Here is a 16,515-nt window from a genome sequence, read left to right on the forward strand (position 1 = left end):
TGCTATCAATACCCTTTGACACAGTCCAAAATACACATGGTATGTATGATTTGGCTTTGATAGCCATGCCATAAATCAACAAAGTGCATCGATGAAGTGTATTTTAGTGAGTGAAGGCCTAGGGATAAAGTTGGGGGTACTATGAGGGGCTTTACACATATGTTGCGCCTGTATAGTAAATATGCTATGCGAAAGCTTGGATGGGTAAATTTTGTCCATCTATGGAGGACTTCTGCTCCTTTCAGCTTCATAATGTGTAAAGGTGGAGGAAGTGCATCGATGAAGTATATTTTAGTGATTGAAGGTGCTGTGAGGGGCTTTACACGTTGTGCCTTGGATGGGCAAATTTTGTCCATCCATGGAGGACTTCTGCTCCTTTCATCTTCATAATGTGTAAAGGCGGAGGAGGTCCCCGCCCATCATCATGGCAAAGGCCGCTCAGCGTTTCACACTGCACGTTGTGTGCATGCGAGGTTGCTGTCGTGGGAACGTATGCGATCACGTTCCGTGCCGTTCACGTTAAGAAAATTGCTGCCCCCCAAAAAGAGAGAGTGACGGGCCATCGCCATCCTGCCCGCGTTCAGGTGACGGAGGAGCGACCTCCGCCCCAACTCCTAAAACGACCGACGCCTGCGCAGTCCTCCTTACCTTCGTTTCCTTGCTCAGCTCTGCCCCTGCGAATATTTCTGCGCGTGCGCCTTGCAGGCCGGGTAAGCCGTTCCTTCTCTTTTACTTCTTTGCTGCCAATTCCTTCAAGAGAGAGAGAGAGAGAGAGAGAGAGAGAATACACTTCATCCACATAGCTCAATCTCCAATCTATGGATAGTAGTTTGGTGAAGGATCCTCTTTAAGCTAGCTTTTCCCTTGAGATTTTTCGCTTGAGTTACTATGCTTGGTTGCTAGAATGTGTGTGTGTGTGTGTGTGTGAGTGAGTGAGTGAGAGAGAGAGAGAGAGCTCAACTTGGTTGCTAGAATGTGTGTGTGTGTGTGTGTGTGTGAGAGAGAGAGAGAGAGAGAGCTCTACTTGGTTGCTAGAATATGTGTGTGTGTGTGTGTGTGAGAGAGAGAGAGAGAGAGAGAGAGAGAGCTCTGCTTGGTTGCTAGAATGTGTGTGTGTGTGAGTGAGAGAGAGAGAGAGAGAGAGTGTGTGTGTGTGTGTCTACACGTGTGTGCGCACGCATGAGAGACAGAGAGAGAACTCATGGTTATATAAAGCTTAATTGTGTGTGGAATATTTGTACTTATGATTACTACGCTCTTATAATTTTCTCTATAGATCATGTTTCTTTTGTGCATCAACCTCAATCCTTAGCTTTTACACATGACTTCTCAATATTAAGTAGATGGACTTAGTGAAGCACATGCAAGTGATATCATAACTTTTAATTAGCCACTCATTTGCCTAATAGCAACTTAGAATTTATTGTTTAAAGCATATTACTAATACTAGAAAGTTTTGTTATGCTAACTCTTATATCATTAATTATGTTTTAAAAACTTACAATATTATGAAGATCAATGAAGTTAGAGACTACTCCAAGTTGTTTACATCTAGCTAGAATACACACACACACATATACACATTTTTGACATACTATTCATGCTCTTAATTGTTTTGCCTCAATCATTACATTTTCATAGTTACAAATTTTTTATTTGAAATGTTTCTACATCTAAAATAATCATTACAAGAAAAAGCCTAATAAAGGACAAGTTAAAAGGACATCAGTATGTTGTCTACGTGCCTATTTTAGAGGCTTAAAGCGTGGCTAAAAATGGTATGGGTGGCTAAAAGGAGCTAAGAGGGTGGATAATATTTTTGCACACTTTTTTCTTCAAAATGGCACTAAACGAGTGATTTTAAAATTTTACCTGCAAAAGCCATTTTGCAAGGCTATCCTTTTTAAAAAACAAAAAGGTGGATTTCAAAAGTCATTTTTTAAATTAAAAACCACCAAGTTATATTATTTATCCCAGTCATCAATTCACCTTGGTCTCCCTCCTTTTCTCTCCATTATTTTCTTGTAGCTTTATGTCTTGCTGATTTAATTTGTATGCAAATGCAGGAGTCGATAATGGAGGAGCTGATAGAGCAACTAAAGAGATGAAGGAGTTTCAACAATCTCCTCAAGTAAGTTAACCAATTCCGATGTTTCTTTTGTTGGGTCTTCAAAATTAATGTTCATAATCACCTTTTTTGGTAAGTATTTTTATAAAGAAGTATCCAAAAGTCTTCAATCCATGCCTTGAAAAATATGTCACATCATCTTTAGTTGTAGTTATCTAAAATAGCCAGTCAAGAATAGTTTATCAACCCACTATAAGTATACGTAGTTGAAATTTACCTCTCTCTCTCTCTCTCTCTCTCTCTCTCTCTCTCTCTCTCTCTCTCTCTCTCTCTCTCTCTCTCTCTCTCTCTCTCTCTCTCTCAATTGCTTGTCAAATTTGCCAACTTTTGAGGGTCATATTTCACAAACACTGTGGAGTTTTAAAAAAAATCAAGTATAAAGTTTTCAAAGATGTTATTAAGAACTACAAATCTACCTCATGAGAAAATTTCTTGTACCTCTAAAATTAACCTACAAAAAGTTACACATATATATAGTAAATATATATCTACCTCGTGACCAATTTTCTTTTACTTCTAAAATTAACCTATGAAAGTTTACATGGATCCTAAATTAATATTCAAAAGTTTACATGGATCCCAATGCTATAATTTGAGCCTAAAATGAAATTTTCACCTGTTTTTTTTAGCTACTATTTATTGGTCGAGATGGCTAAGCGAGAAATGTTCAATGAAGTGAAGTTATTACATTACTTTGGTATCATTCAAAATGTTTTTATTCCAAAATATTTTTTATATTGGCTTTAAAAAATCTAGCAAAGTATCCAATCTATAGGTTTTTAGCCTCTATCATCATATGCATGTAGAGTAAAGCATGTTCGATCATTTGTATTGTACAGAACTCCTAGATTATTAATATTTTAAGCTGTAAAATAAAAAGAGACTTCACAATGATGATGGTTATGGATGATGAAGAGATGCTTTTTCTTCTTCTTTTTTTAACTTCTCCTTAAGTGTCCCCTTCATATATTTATAAGATGCCAATTCATGTAAGTGGCTCATAAAATACAAGTTACTTAAGAGAAATCGCTAAGGTAGAAAGAGACTTTTTTAAGAGTATAAAAATTTCTCTATTTTTTTACTATAAATATGGGACCATAATGGTCAATCCATGATAATCTATATATGTCAATCTAACTAACCTGCAAAATTAGATATTATTTAACTATATAAAATGTTTAATACATGCTCACAAAATGGCCAAAAGTTTCTTACAAAATCTCCAAAACATAGTTTTTATATGTTAACATTGATAACTTGCAAACTATGGTCGAATTAATTATCTATGTGAAAAACAACTCAAGGAAAGAAGGAGAAGGAGAAGAAGACAAAAAAGAATAAGAAGGAGAGCGAAGATTAAATCTTTTAGATTTAGTCTTCTTCTTCTTCTTCTTTAATCTTTTATCTCTTCCTCTTCTTTTCTTAGTTTCCTTCTTCTATTAAATCTTTTAGGTTTAGAAGAAGAAGAAGAAGAAGAAGAAGAAAAGAAAGAAGAAGAAAAGAAAGAAGAAGGGAAGAAATCAAAGAAGAATAATACTAGTACTGACTTTATTGTCCTACCTAATTCACTTGTTAAAATCAAAGAAGAAGAATACTAGTACTTCTTAGCTAAGTTTAGTTGTCAATCAAAATCTTATGTAACTATAAAATGTTCAATACAGGCCCAAGTCTCCAAAACTTAAAATTTTGGTGTTACCACTTATAACATGCAAACTAGGGTCTAATTAATTATCTATATGAAAACAACTTAAGAGAAGTCGCAAAATAAGAACAAGACAAAGAAGAAGAATAAGGAGAGCGGTTACTAAATCTTTTAGGTTTAATCTTCTTCTTCTTTCATATTTTAGATCTCTTACTCTTCTTTTCTTAGTTTTCTTTTTCTACTAAATCTTTTCGATCTAGAAGAAGAAGAAGAAGAAGAAAAGAAAGAAAAAATACTAGTACTTACTTTATTGTCTTACCTGGAAAGAAGGTAAAATTTTTATTTAAAGAATAAAAATTTTAATTTTTAAAATATAAATATGGGACCATAATCAATCCATGATAGTCTATATATAATAGTTATCAATATAAGTTTAGACTAACCATGCGAAACTCTAAATGCAAACTTACTTTATTGTCCTACCTAAAAAGAGGGTGATTTTCCTTTAGAGAATCACAATTTAATAATTTTAAATATAAATATGGGACCATAATCAATCCATGATAGTCTATATATAATAGTTTTCAATCTAAGTTTAGATTAACCTTGCAAAATATTTAATACAGGCTCACAAAATGGCCAAAAGTTTTCTTACAAAGTTACCAAAACATAATTTTTTGATGTTAACATTGATAATATGTAAACTAGGGTCTAATTAATTATCTCTCTATCAAAAACAATTTAGGATAAATAAGAGGAAGAAGAATAAGACAAAGAAGAAGAAGAGCAAGACAAAGACAAAGAAGAAGAAGAAGAGCAAATATTAAATCTTTAAGTTTTAATCTTCTTATTTCTCCTCTTCTTCTGTCTTTTAGATCTCTTCCTCTTCTTTTCTTAGTTTTCTTCCTCTACTAAATCTTTTAGGATAAGAATAAGAAGAAGAATAAGAAAAGGAAAAAGAAGAGAAAAAATCAAAGAAGAAGAGTATTAGTACTTACTTTATTGTCCTACATAATTCACTTACTAAAATCAAAGAAGAGTGCTAGTACTTACTTTATTATCCCACACCTAGAAAGAGGGTAACTGCTTTTAACTATAAATATGGGACCATAACCAATCCATAATAGTCTATATATAATAGTTGTCAATCTAATTTTAGACCAACCTAACTATAAAATGTATCACAAAATGGCCAAAAGTTTTCTTACAAAGTCTCCAAAACATAATTTTTTGATGTTGACATTGATAATATGAAAACTAGGGTCTAATTAATTATCTATATTTAAAAAAATATAGGAAAGAAGGAGAATAAGAGGAAGACGAACAAGACAAAGAAAAGCCAAGATTTAATATTTTAGGTTTAACCTTCTTCTTCTTTTAGGTTTAATCTTCTTCTTTTTTTAGGTTTAATCTTATTATTATTATTCTTTCATCTTTTAGATCTCTTCCTCTTCTTTTCTTAGTTTTCTTCTTCTACTAAATCTTTTAGGTTTAGAATAAAAATAATAAGAAAAGAAATAAGTCAAGAAGAATACTAGTACTTACTTTTTTATCCTACCTAGTTCACTTGCTATTATAATTATTATTTGCTATGAGATCTTCAACCTCACATCTTTACTTAGCACTCATTAATTAATGCAATTATCACTCACTCATTCAATATACTCTACTCATTCAATTATCACATCTTTACTTAGCACTCATTAATTAATGCAATTATCACTCACTCATTCAATATACTCTACTCAAAAGCACAATAGAGACACAAATGAATAGCAACAACAACAAGTAGTGAGTTTAATATCTGAATGAAGAAATAGACATCCTCGTAATAGATTTGAGTGACCAGGAGGCTTGGGTTGAAGCACATAATGAAGTTTTCTATCCAATAGATTTTTATAACCTTCTATTGAAATATTCCCTAATATTCTAGCATATCCCTAAATTAGAGCCTAAAGAATTTTCAAAATTACAATTGATTGGTGAATAACCTTAGAAAACTATTTTAGATACTCATAGAGCATAAAAAGAGCTACATTTTTTGTTTCAAGCTTATTTTCATTTGATGCTTTTAGAAAAAATTATGAGAGATTTCGTTTCATTATTTTAGTGTGAGGGGGGGATTCAAACTTATGTCTGCTAGGTAGCAGAGTAATCCTGTACCGCTTGGCTATTTTCCCTGTCCCTTTATGTAGCACAACTACTTCTACAAGCTAGGGTGGTTTATTAGCAAACTATAGTTTTTAAGGCCCACAATTTATATTTTCTGCATGATATAAAATCATATCAATTCCTTAGTATATATACATAGTTCATGTGTCAAGGAACAACTTTAATGATAGAAGCATCATAATATTTCTTCATGTTGAGGCAAAATCATCTCTCCAATCTTAGGGCGTCTAACAATATTGCTCTTTTAAAGAAAACGATGGCTAAAAAATGTTTATTAATCTATGCATAACATGACCTACGAGCTTGCTTGAAACCATACAAACTTCTCTTTAACCTATATATATGTATGTATGTATGTATACACACACACACACATGTGTGTGTGTGTGTGTGTGTGTGTGTGTGAAAAATTACACTCTACAAAAGAGAAACAACTAGAGGAAGGTGCCCAACAAACAAACCTAGCATTGTCCCTCCCAACTAAACTTAGTCCCAGATGAGAGCATACATCATGAAGAGACAATAAAGCAACGATTTTCTCTTTCAATAAGGGGACCCAAGGGTCTTTGCGTGGTAGCTACAATATCCAAGCTTTACATGAAACCACCCTATAATGAAGACTAGTGGAAATGTAAGTAGAAGACCCACCTTAAGCTCTACTAAAGAAGTTGATACACTTTTTACCTTGTGTAGCTCTTCACCTTGTATTATGCCCTCTTTCTTTTATTTGTCATTTCCAAATCCACTTGCCTCAACCTACTCAATAGCAATTAAGACAACATTAGCTACATAGTATATGTACATGCTTCTCTATCTCAACCTATGAATCTATCCAAAAGCACCTCAAAATTTGCATTCTGCCAAGCATTGGTGTTTATAAAAGATTGATAATTTAATTTGCATACTATTTTCAGCTATGTGATACCTATGTTTTGATTCCCTTTCCCCTCATATAGTGATAGGTCCCTTGTTATGTCTAGAATTCCCATAAGACTGTGTATCTCATCATTCCAAAAAGCATTTTACATTCCTTTGAGGGCCCACACTATTTGCCCATAAGCCAATGAGACCAAGGGACCCTATATCCTATAATGAGACACTAGTGCATGTATGCTACTTTCTTATTCCATTTTCCAATGAGAAAGCATCACCATTTTAAAAACAGTACTAATCACCACCTCTATTTAATCTAAATTTAATTTAAGTTTTTTTACTATAGCTTTAACTCTTCAAAACTTTAAGTGCTCGAGATTTTTCTTTCAAGAAGAAACCTAAGTTTATCTAGAAAAGTCATCAATGAAGGTAAGAAAGTAGTATGAACCACTTAGAGCTTAGATAATAATTTTGAGTAGGCCTCAAACATTAAAATAAATGAGATCTAAAGATCCCAAAGATTTTCTTAAGATTTTGTCAAAACATTGCTTATTACCAAAACAACAAGAGTCATCTTTCCCATTTTGCCTCAGCAAATGAACACTAAGAATTGCTTTTTTATCCCAATTAATTTAGCTTCACCTTTTTCTTTGGGTCTTTTCTCCTCCTAGGGGTCTCACTCTTAAGATTAAATTGGTAGAAATTAACTCTATGTAATTTGCCTTTACCAAGTGTATTGTAAACGTAATATCTCTGATTTAGGAATACATTTCACCAGATATACATACATGCTCTTTAACATTCCTTTATGTATGTAGCAATATATTATAACATTACCATCACCATAAAGCTTTAGACCATGCTTTTAATTATGCCTTGAACAAAGGTATCACTCATGCTAAAAAAGAGATATTGTGAACTTCCTTACATATTTAAAAATTAAAGGCCATGATTATGCCTTGTGAAGTTAAGAAAAAGTGAAGTTTCACTCTTTGTAGTTAAGCTGAAGCCTCTTAAGCTAAATCTATTGCTCTCGAGAGGATGTTTATGTACTTCTTTATTGAAGAAAGGTAGAGTTATAAGACATATAAGGCCATTATCCATTTAGCAAAGAGGGCTTACACAATTTAATATACCCCCTAACACACACACACACACACACACACACACACACACACACACACACACACACACACACACAGTGATAATAATAAAAATTTATTAATGATCCCCCTTTGTGTTTTAGGGCTAAAAACACTAAGCCCGTGTGTTGGTTGACTTTGTGTCTACCAACATTATAATAAGAATCCTAATTTAGCATAAAGTTATTGTGATTCATCATGGATACTATACATGGACATGATGCATTGTTTTAAAATTTGAAGGTACATTAATAATTCATTCATAGTTTTTATTATACCATAAACATAACAAGTGCTGTGTTTGTTATCAAAGCAAGGTCAATGTAAAAGAAGTAAAATCTAGGCAAGGTGTAAATATGCACCACTCTATCTATAATGGACATGATTGACGAGTGAAAACGTATTCTTTTCATGTTACAAAGCTAAGTTATGATGATGTAATAGGGAGGAAAATTAATAAAAAATCAAGATGAAATTGGAGTATTCTTTTCTCCAAATATTGCCTCAAAGAAAATAGAAATATTTACACATTTAGGCATGGCAAATAGAAAACATACTATTTGAGCTTCTTTTGTTTCATTATTACCTTTAAATTGGAAATTTGAAAAGACCTGAATAATAACAAAAGGGCTGCTAAGGCATGGTGTTTCTCTTTTGATGATTAAGGTGAGATTGAGGGATAGAGGTAGATTATCTACATAACTATGGGGTGGTCCCCTAGAGAGAGAGAGAGAGAGAGAGAGAGAGAGAGAGAGAGAGAGAATCATATTAATGTCTATGGAAAGCTAAAATGGACTATGAGTCTACCATGAAGATCTTAAGCCAAATATCTAGGCTAACAAAAGAAAAACATCAAAGTTCCAACACTCATCTCCTTTTAAAGTCAGGTCTAATTTTTAGGTTTGGGTGAATTAAGTTTACAAAAATCTTCAATGATGGATTTTCCCTCATCTCACAGAAGATTGCCCACTTTCCTTCTTTTCTAGTAGCTTAAATTTTGTCTATTTCTACAGTCTTATTCTTGAGTTGCATTAGGGTGAGATCTTTGGTGATCCATATCTTGGTGTCTTTAAGTGCTTTGGTCTGTTTGGAATCTCAATCTTCTCATGTTTAGTATGGAAAGGGAGATTGCCTTATTGTGAAACTTTGGAAATGTGATTCATTTTTATCATTGGCATGGATTATGCTACTTGTTGATCTAAAAATTCATCCTCCTCTACACCCATATGCATCCTTAAGGTAATCTAGCCAACCATGACATGGATTTGAAGGGCTTTTGACTGCCCTAGTTGCTTTTCCATGACCTTGGTTGTGACTTTCAATTTGAGGTACTCTCACAAATCTTCTTGATGTTGCTCATTGTCTCTTGTAGGTCTTCCTTCATCTCTTTATTTACTTTGGTGGTGATTTCTTCTTGTGTTCTGTTTTTTGATTTTGGATTGTTCACCATGGTTATAAGGACATCTTTAAGTTCATGCACACATCTCTTGAGTATCATTTACGTGATGGGAGGCCTTCGTGGCATCACCAGAATGGCCACTAAGTTGCTAGCATTTAATCTTTTGCATATGAAAGGGCTCTTTAAAAAGGGAAGGGGGGGGGGAGGGGGGAGGGGGGAAGAGAGCTAACTTTGATGTTTGTTATTCATGTGTATGCTCTATTCTTTTTTTAACGTCGTCGATGACAACAGAGTTGCCACTATTATTGATCGCCTATGTTGTAACAAATTTAATGGTGGGGTTGATGCTGGCAATCGGTTGAGTTCTTGATGGGCGACCTCGATGTGTGATAAGCTACTGTTACTTTGAGCTAGATGGTGAGCTATTAGGTGGGCAACTTCTTCGAGCTAGAGCTATATACTAGACTAGGTTGAAGGTTGAGCTAGGGCAACCATAAGCATCAATCAACTGCTTTAAATTAAACAGCAATGGGCAACTTCGAGCTGGATGGCTAGCTAATGTATACTCTAAGGCTACGATTTAACCCCAATTCCTAACCCAATTACAAAATAGAGGTGGGTGTGAACACACACACACACACACACAAAATTGTTGCCATGGGGAGGGGTGTGATCGCGACCAACCCTTCCTAACGGGCTTCTGAGATGACATGCCAAACAACCCAACAACCACAATTACGGTAAATGAGACATATCTCTTTGTTGTATACCATTAGGGACTAGTGTTCCCCTAAAACACCCAACAATAAGCATACATAGTGCAAGTAGGAGTTTGAGTTTCTACAGGAGCCCTATATAGAAGCTTCTTCACCATGGAATTACATCCCAATTTGTCTTTGTTCAGACAAAGAATGTGGATCATGGGGAGGGGTACGGAGCCAACGATAGAGACTATCTCAAACCCAAGGGATCCACAAGGTCATTCACATAATGTCTCCTCAGCCACAACGAGCCTACACCACAAAGTTGGGTGCAGGACAAGTGCCATTACAAACCACATAGCCCACCTCATGGGGCAAGAAATCCTAAACCCTGAAACAAAGGATTTTATGAAGTTGAGGCTCCATAGGTGTACATAAATTGCATCATTAAGCATTGTATAATAAACAAGCAACATTCTATGTTGAAGCGTCTAGACTCTAGAGACACCGTATGAGCATCTCATTGGTCGTACTTTGAGAAAGAGAATATAGTAATTTGCCATGCATAAACACTACATATAAAGTGGTGTGAAAAATTTGAAGGAGCCTTGACCACAACACGAAAAGGGGAACTTTAGCTCCAATTTTTGTTGCCAAAAATTATAAACTTTAAAAATAAAAGTTACATTTTTGGGGGAAGGGGGGGGGATTTTGTACCAAGCATAGAAATAAGTCAGATTTTCAAAATTTTGGCAAAAAGAAATTCCATGGAAAATTTTGATTTATATTTTCTATGAAGGAAGATAAGGTTATGAATAGGTAGGCTAAGGGGAAAGGGAGTTATATTCACAAAACTCACAACCTTCCATTCTATCTAACCTTCTTCTCCACAACCATGCTTGAGAAGTTGGTAACAATAATGACTTGATACAATTTCTTCTTCCATTTAGCAATATTGCTTGAGAAGAAGCTTTATATTTTTGAGCTGTTACACTTAATTAGAAAATAGAAAACATTTTGAAGCAAAAAGGGAGTGTTTCCTTTAACTTGCTTAAGTAGTTAGTAACCATTTATAAAAAAGAACCCTTTAAATTATCGATATTGCTTGAGAAGGAGCTTTATATTTTTTGGGTAGATACACTTGATTAGAAAAGTTTTTGAAGCAAAAGTGAGTGTTTCATTTGACTTGCTTAAGGAGTTACCATTTATCAAAAAGCACCCTTGCTTCTCTTTGTTGAGTATAAAGGAGTATATTAATAGAGTTGAAAATCAATTGGAAGAAATTTTCATGATTAAATACTTGAAGTCCACATGTTAAAAATCAAGCAATTGTATAATTCTTCCATTTGATGTATAGTAATCCAATGAGACAATGGGTGTACTCTTTGATATATAATATGTGTTTGTACAATAAAGAAGTCATACGATTCTTCCATTTGATTTAAAGCAAACGCATGAAAGAATGGGTGTACTCTTTGATATATCCAATATGTGTGTACAATAGATCATATTTTTTCATTAATGTGGTGTGTACACACACCCCCACACACTCATATGAGCTCTATCTACATGGAGAATGTGAGTGTATATACAATATATATGTATACATACATGCATATGCATGTTTACATACATACATACATATGCATGTTTACATACATACATACATATTATATATACACATATGTATACAACACACATATGTATGTTTACATTCATATGTAGACATACATATAATATGTATACGTACATATTACATATACACATATGTATGCATATAATATGTATACGTACATATTACATATAATATGTATACGTACATATTACATATACACATATGTATACATATAATATGTATACGTACATATTACATATACACATATGTATGCATACATGCATACACATGTTTACATACATACTATGTTTACACACAACCCTCTCTAATGATGTATTATGTATTCCCAAATTCTCACAATGCCATAGAGAATATCATCATTGATCAATTATCAATATTCTTGATCTATCTCATTATTACTAATTTGCTCTGAAATTCAAATTAACTTAAATAAACGAAACTCGTTTTTTTTTGTATTAACTGATCGCATTGTCAATTGGTCACGATGGTACTCTCTCTCTTTTTATACACATACATACATCAATCTCTCTCTTTATGTACATATATATATGTGTATTTGTACATACATTACTCTCTCTTTATACACATACATACATATGTATACATGTTTGTATAGATACACACACATACATAATAAGCATGCTTGTGTGTGAAACATTTTTTTATATAATAAACACACACACACACATTTGATGTAAAGCAATTGTAACAAAAGAATGGGTGTACTCTTTGATATATCCAATATGTTTGTACAACAAATCAAATTTTCTCATTGATGTGGTGTGTACAAACACTTTCATACACACAGCCCCACACTCACATATGAGAGAGAGAAATACACTCTCTATCTACATGGAGAAATTGTGTGTATATATACAATATATATGTATACGTACATGTAGATGTATGTTTACACACATACATACATACTATATATACACATATGTATACATACACGCATATGCATGTCCATATACATATGTAGACATACATATAGTATGTACACATATATACTACATATACACATATGTATGCATACATGCATACACATGTTTACATACATACTATGTATACACACACCCCTCTCCTCTAATGCATATATATAGTATGTATATAGACATACATATAGTATGTATACGTACATACTATACATACACATGGATGCATGCACACATACACATGTTTACATACATACTATATTACACACACCCCTCTCTAATGATGCATTATGTCTTTCCAAATTCTCACAATACCATAGAGCATATCATCATTGATCAATTATAAATTCTCTTGATCTATGTCATTATTACTAATTTCGTCCGAAATTCAAATTAACTTAAATAAATGAAACTCAGAATTTTTTTTTGGGTCATTAAACTGATCACATTTGTCAATGGGCCATGACAATACTCTCTGTCTCTTTATACACATACATAATCAATCTCTCTTTATATACACATATGTATGTGTATCTCTACATACATTACTCTCTCTTTACACACATACATAAAGATGTATACATGTCTAATGTCTATGTCTGTATAGATACACACACATACATAATAAGCATGTTTGTGTGTGTACAACATTTTTCTATATAATAAACATATATATATATATCACAAGTGCATATTGTACTCAAACACACACGTGTCATACATATGTGTGCACATCTTTATCTTTGTAATAAAAAATATGTGTGTGTGTACATCTTTCTTCATTTAAAGTGGAAAGTTTTAGGTAGTACTAAATCATCATTACTCAAAACATTTTTTGAGTGTGGATTAATTAATTTATGCAAGAATGCGTAAATTAATTATTTTTTTCCTAAGGTTTTTGTTGTGAGTTTTTTTGGAATAAAAATAGAGCAGATAGCCCTTATTTGGCAAGTGGTGTACGTGTCTGCTCTCTTCCCCACGTGTTGGCTACACTTGTCTCTCTTGCTCGTGCAGAGTTCATGCGAAGGAACTCATCACCAGTCTCTCTCTCTACCTGCTCCCTCTGTACGGCGGTTTCTCTTGTTTTTTCTACCTAATCATGCTGGCTTTTGTATGCAAATCGAGCAGCGGCGGCTGTCCTTGCTATTTGAAACAAGCAGGACTGTGGGGGCTAGTAGGATGAGGGTGACAGGGGCCAAGGACGATGAGGAGGAAGGGATGGAGGGGGCGATGGTGAGGGGATGGGAGGGAGAGCGGATGGCGAGGAGGCGGGTGAAGGAAGAAAGTAGCATTAGACAAAAATAATTTAATTAAGTGGCCACTTAATTAATACAACCAAAACATTGTCGTGAATATACAACCAAAACATTGTCGTGAATATTCTATGCATTTGAACATTATTTTCTATTTTCTATTAATCAATTATACCAAAGTGAGCCTTCGAAGAATGAGTCCAGTTCGAATGTACGAGGGAATTTGAAAAGTTGGGGAATGAGAGAGACTACCCATGTGTGCATCATGATGATGGCACCTGATCATCATCATTCTTTGGGGATCGTAGCGCCGCACGTGTGGCAGAGTGATGGTGATGGGTGGTTACTGCTGGTCCCTGCGATTGCTTTCCCTTCTCAAAGTGAACAGCGAGCTGACATACCTCTTCATCCAAGTGCTAGTGCAGAGGGTTCTCTCTCCGTCTCTACACACACGCGCGCGCACAGACACACACACACGTGTGGCAGAGTGATGCTGGTCCCTGCGATTAGGAGGGGTTACCCTCCTTAAAGTGAAAAGCGACCTGAGATACCTCTTCATCCAAGTGCAACCGCAGAAGGTCCTGTGTGATTTTCCAAAAAGGTGCGTCCTCTCTCTCTCTCTCTCTCTCTCTCTCACGCACACGCACACGCACGCACAAACACAAACAAACACACCCACACCAGTATACACAAGCTGCCTTTTTCTCTCACCTCAAAGTGCTTCTGCTGAGCTATTTGCTGCTTGGAGCCTTAACCTAATTGAGGTTAAACAATCCATGTTGTTCATGGTGGGATGGAGGGGCTGCCCGTGCTTATGGAAGCATGGAAGGACGTGTCAGCTGCTGAAATTATTTCAAAGGTGAGCCAGTCTGGGTGTTTAGAGAAATTGCCGACCCACCTAGAACCTTAATGCTGTTATAATAAGACGCCAGATGGCTATGGTTCCTCTTGTGAAGAGAACGAGTTTGAGAGGGGAGTTTTGAGGAGACGGGTGCAGCTCCTTTGGGAGGATCAAAGGAGGCCCTTGCTGACCAGGTTTTTTAGGATTTAGAAAATAGGTTGCTATCGATGAGACAGTCCCCACAAGAAACTGCGTGAGACTCGTGATTTAGGACAACTCTTCTGTAGTCCCCTCAAGCATCACACTAGACGCTAAATGGTCTGCGATGATCTGCTACCAACATCAGTGGCGCAAAGTGTTGATTGTACCCAATGTAAAATTACAACCAGTAACACTTTCTCATATACATTCATACAGATCTCAGAAGCCTATAACAGCCTGCTCTCAACTACATGAGACTCTTGATTTAGCTCAGCTTCTATGCAATCCACACGAACATCACTCTAGATGGTGTAGGAACAAAGTGATGAAGGAGTGAGTGTCATGCACCCTCGTATACAGGGCATAGAGGGATTTTACTAACTATGCAAGCTTTGGAAGTTTTTTTTTTCACTCATTATGGGAAGGGATATCTTGGGGATTATATCAAGCCATGTCTATTACACCGGAGGGTGAAATTTGACATGCATAAAACATGGGTTTCACTTCAATCATTTCTTAGCCATGGGAAAGTATAACTATGGATATTATAATGGATTTGCCAGAGACACCCTTTATGGTAATGATGTAGTGTGGACCATCATTAGGTTCAACAAATAGACGCACAGCATTGTAAAATATCAAGACTGAAGATATGGCTTGATATGTTTGGCACAAGTGGTCGAGCATCATGGCATGCTTTAGTCTATTGTTGAAGACAAGGACCCAAAATTACGAGTCACTTTTGGTGGGTGTTCTTTGATTATATGGGTAATATGCTTAATTTCTCTTTAGTCTATCATGGATAGATGGAAGTTTCTTTGACAACAAAAGTTGTGGCCATAGATTGCCAAAGCGAAGCTGCAAATTCAGTCATTCTTGTCTTCTTGAAATCTTTTGTTGTTGAGCAAATAATGGATGAAGTATTTATTGGTATTGGAGTTTGCATATAATAATATGTACATTATTTCATGGGGAAAGCTCCATTTTAGATAAAATATGAGAAGGTAATGCTTCCTCCTATTCTCCAAACAAAGGACAAAATTTTGGTTGATGATGTGTATGTTAGGGCCTTGAGGCGGCTTATCCACAAGTGTAGACACTCCCATTGGAAGGTCTCAAGAAAAGCATAGAAAGGCTCCCGATAAGTATCATCGGCAGATGGATCTCAAAGAGGGAGATTGGGTATTGTTGAAATTCAAGCTTAGATGATCACGGAGTTTGGGAAGTCTGTGTGATAGCAATAAAACATAGACTTGGGGTTGTGTAAGGCAGATTTCAACCTTCTAATGGACGTAATATAGTATAAAAGATCCTTAGTTACGGTTTTAAAAATCCAAGAAAAGGAGGGAGCTCCCTCTCTGGCTCGCCACCCTTGGAGGGAGGCTACATTGGAGGGGGAAGTAAGAGCCGCACTAGGGGCTGATACTGCCAAACAAGTCCATATAATACCCAAAAAGTGGCTTGGGTTTCAAGTGCACAAGAAGGCTCCCCAACGCGGATTAGCAAGATCAAAAGTTTTTTTTTTTTTTTTTTGGGTGGGGGGTGGGGGGGGTGGGGGGGTTGTTAGCAGTCATCTCTTGGCTGTACCA

General features: G+C 35.3%; 1 protein-coding gene across 5 annotated transcripts in view; it reads left to right on the forward strand.

Annotated features, from left to right (window-relative positions):
- The first annotated feature begins 566 nt into the window (after positions 1-566).
- Positions 567-16,515, forward strand: part of ABCG3 (ABC-2 type transporter family protein) — a 48,891-nt gene continuing 32,942 nt past the window's right edge. For 3 of the 5 annotated variants that reach the window (XM_086824004.1, XM_086824005.1, XM_086824006.1), the window contains exons 1-2: positions 567-710; positions 2,067-2,131. The gene's annotated coding sequence lies outside the window, so the exon portion shown is untranslated. The remainder of the gene's footprint in view (positions 711-2,066; positions 2,132-16,515) is intronic. The other 2 variants (XM_086824007.1, XM_086824008.1) reach the window with 1 other exon arrangement.

This window comes from Cibotium barometz, chromosome 30, assembly GCF_041138505.1.
Source record: "Cibotium barometz isolate CiBa-2024 chromosome 30, ASM4113850v1, whole genome shotgun sequence".
NCBI classification, from domain to species: Eukaryota; Viridiplantae; Streptophyta; class Polypodiopsida; order Cyatheales; family Cibotiaceae; genus Cibotium; species Cibotium barometz.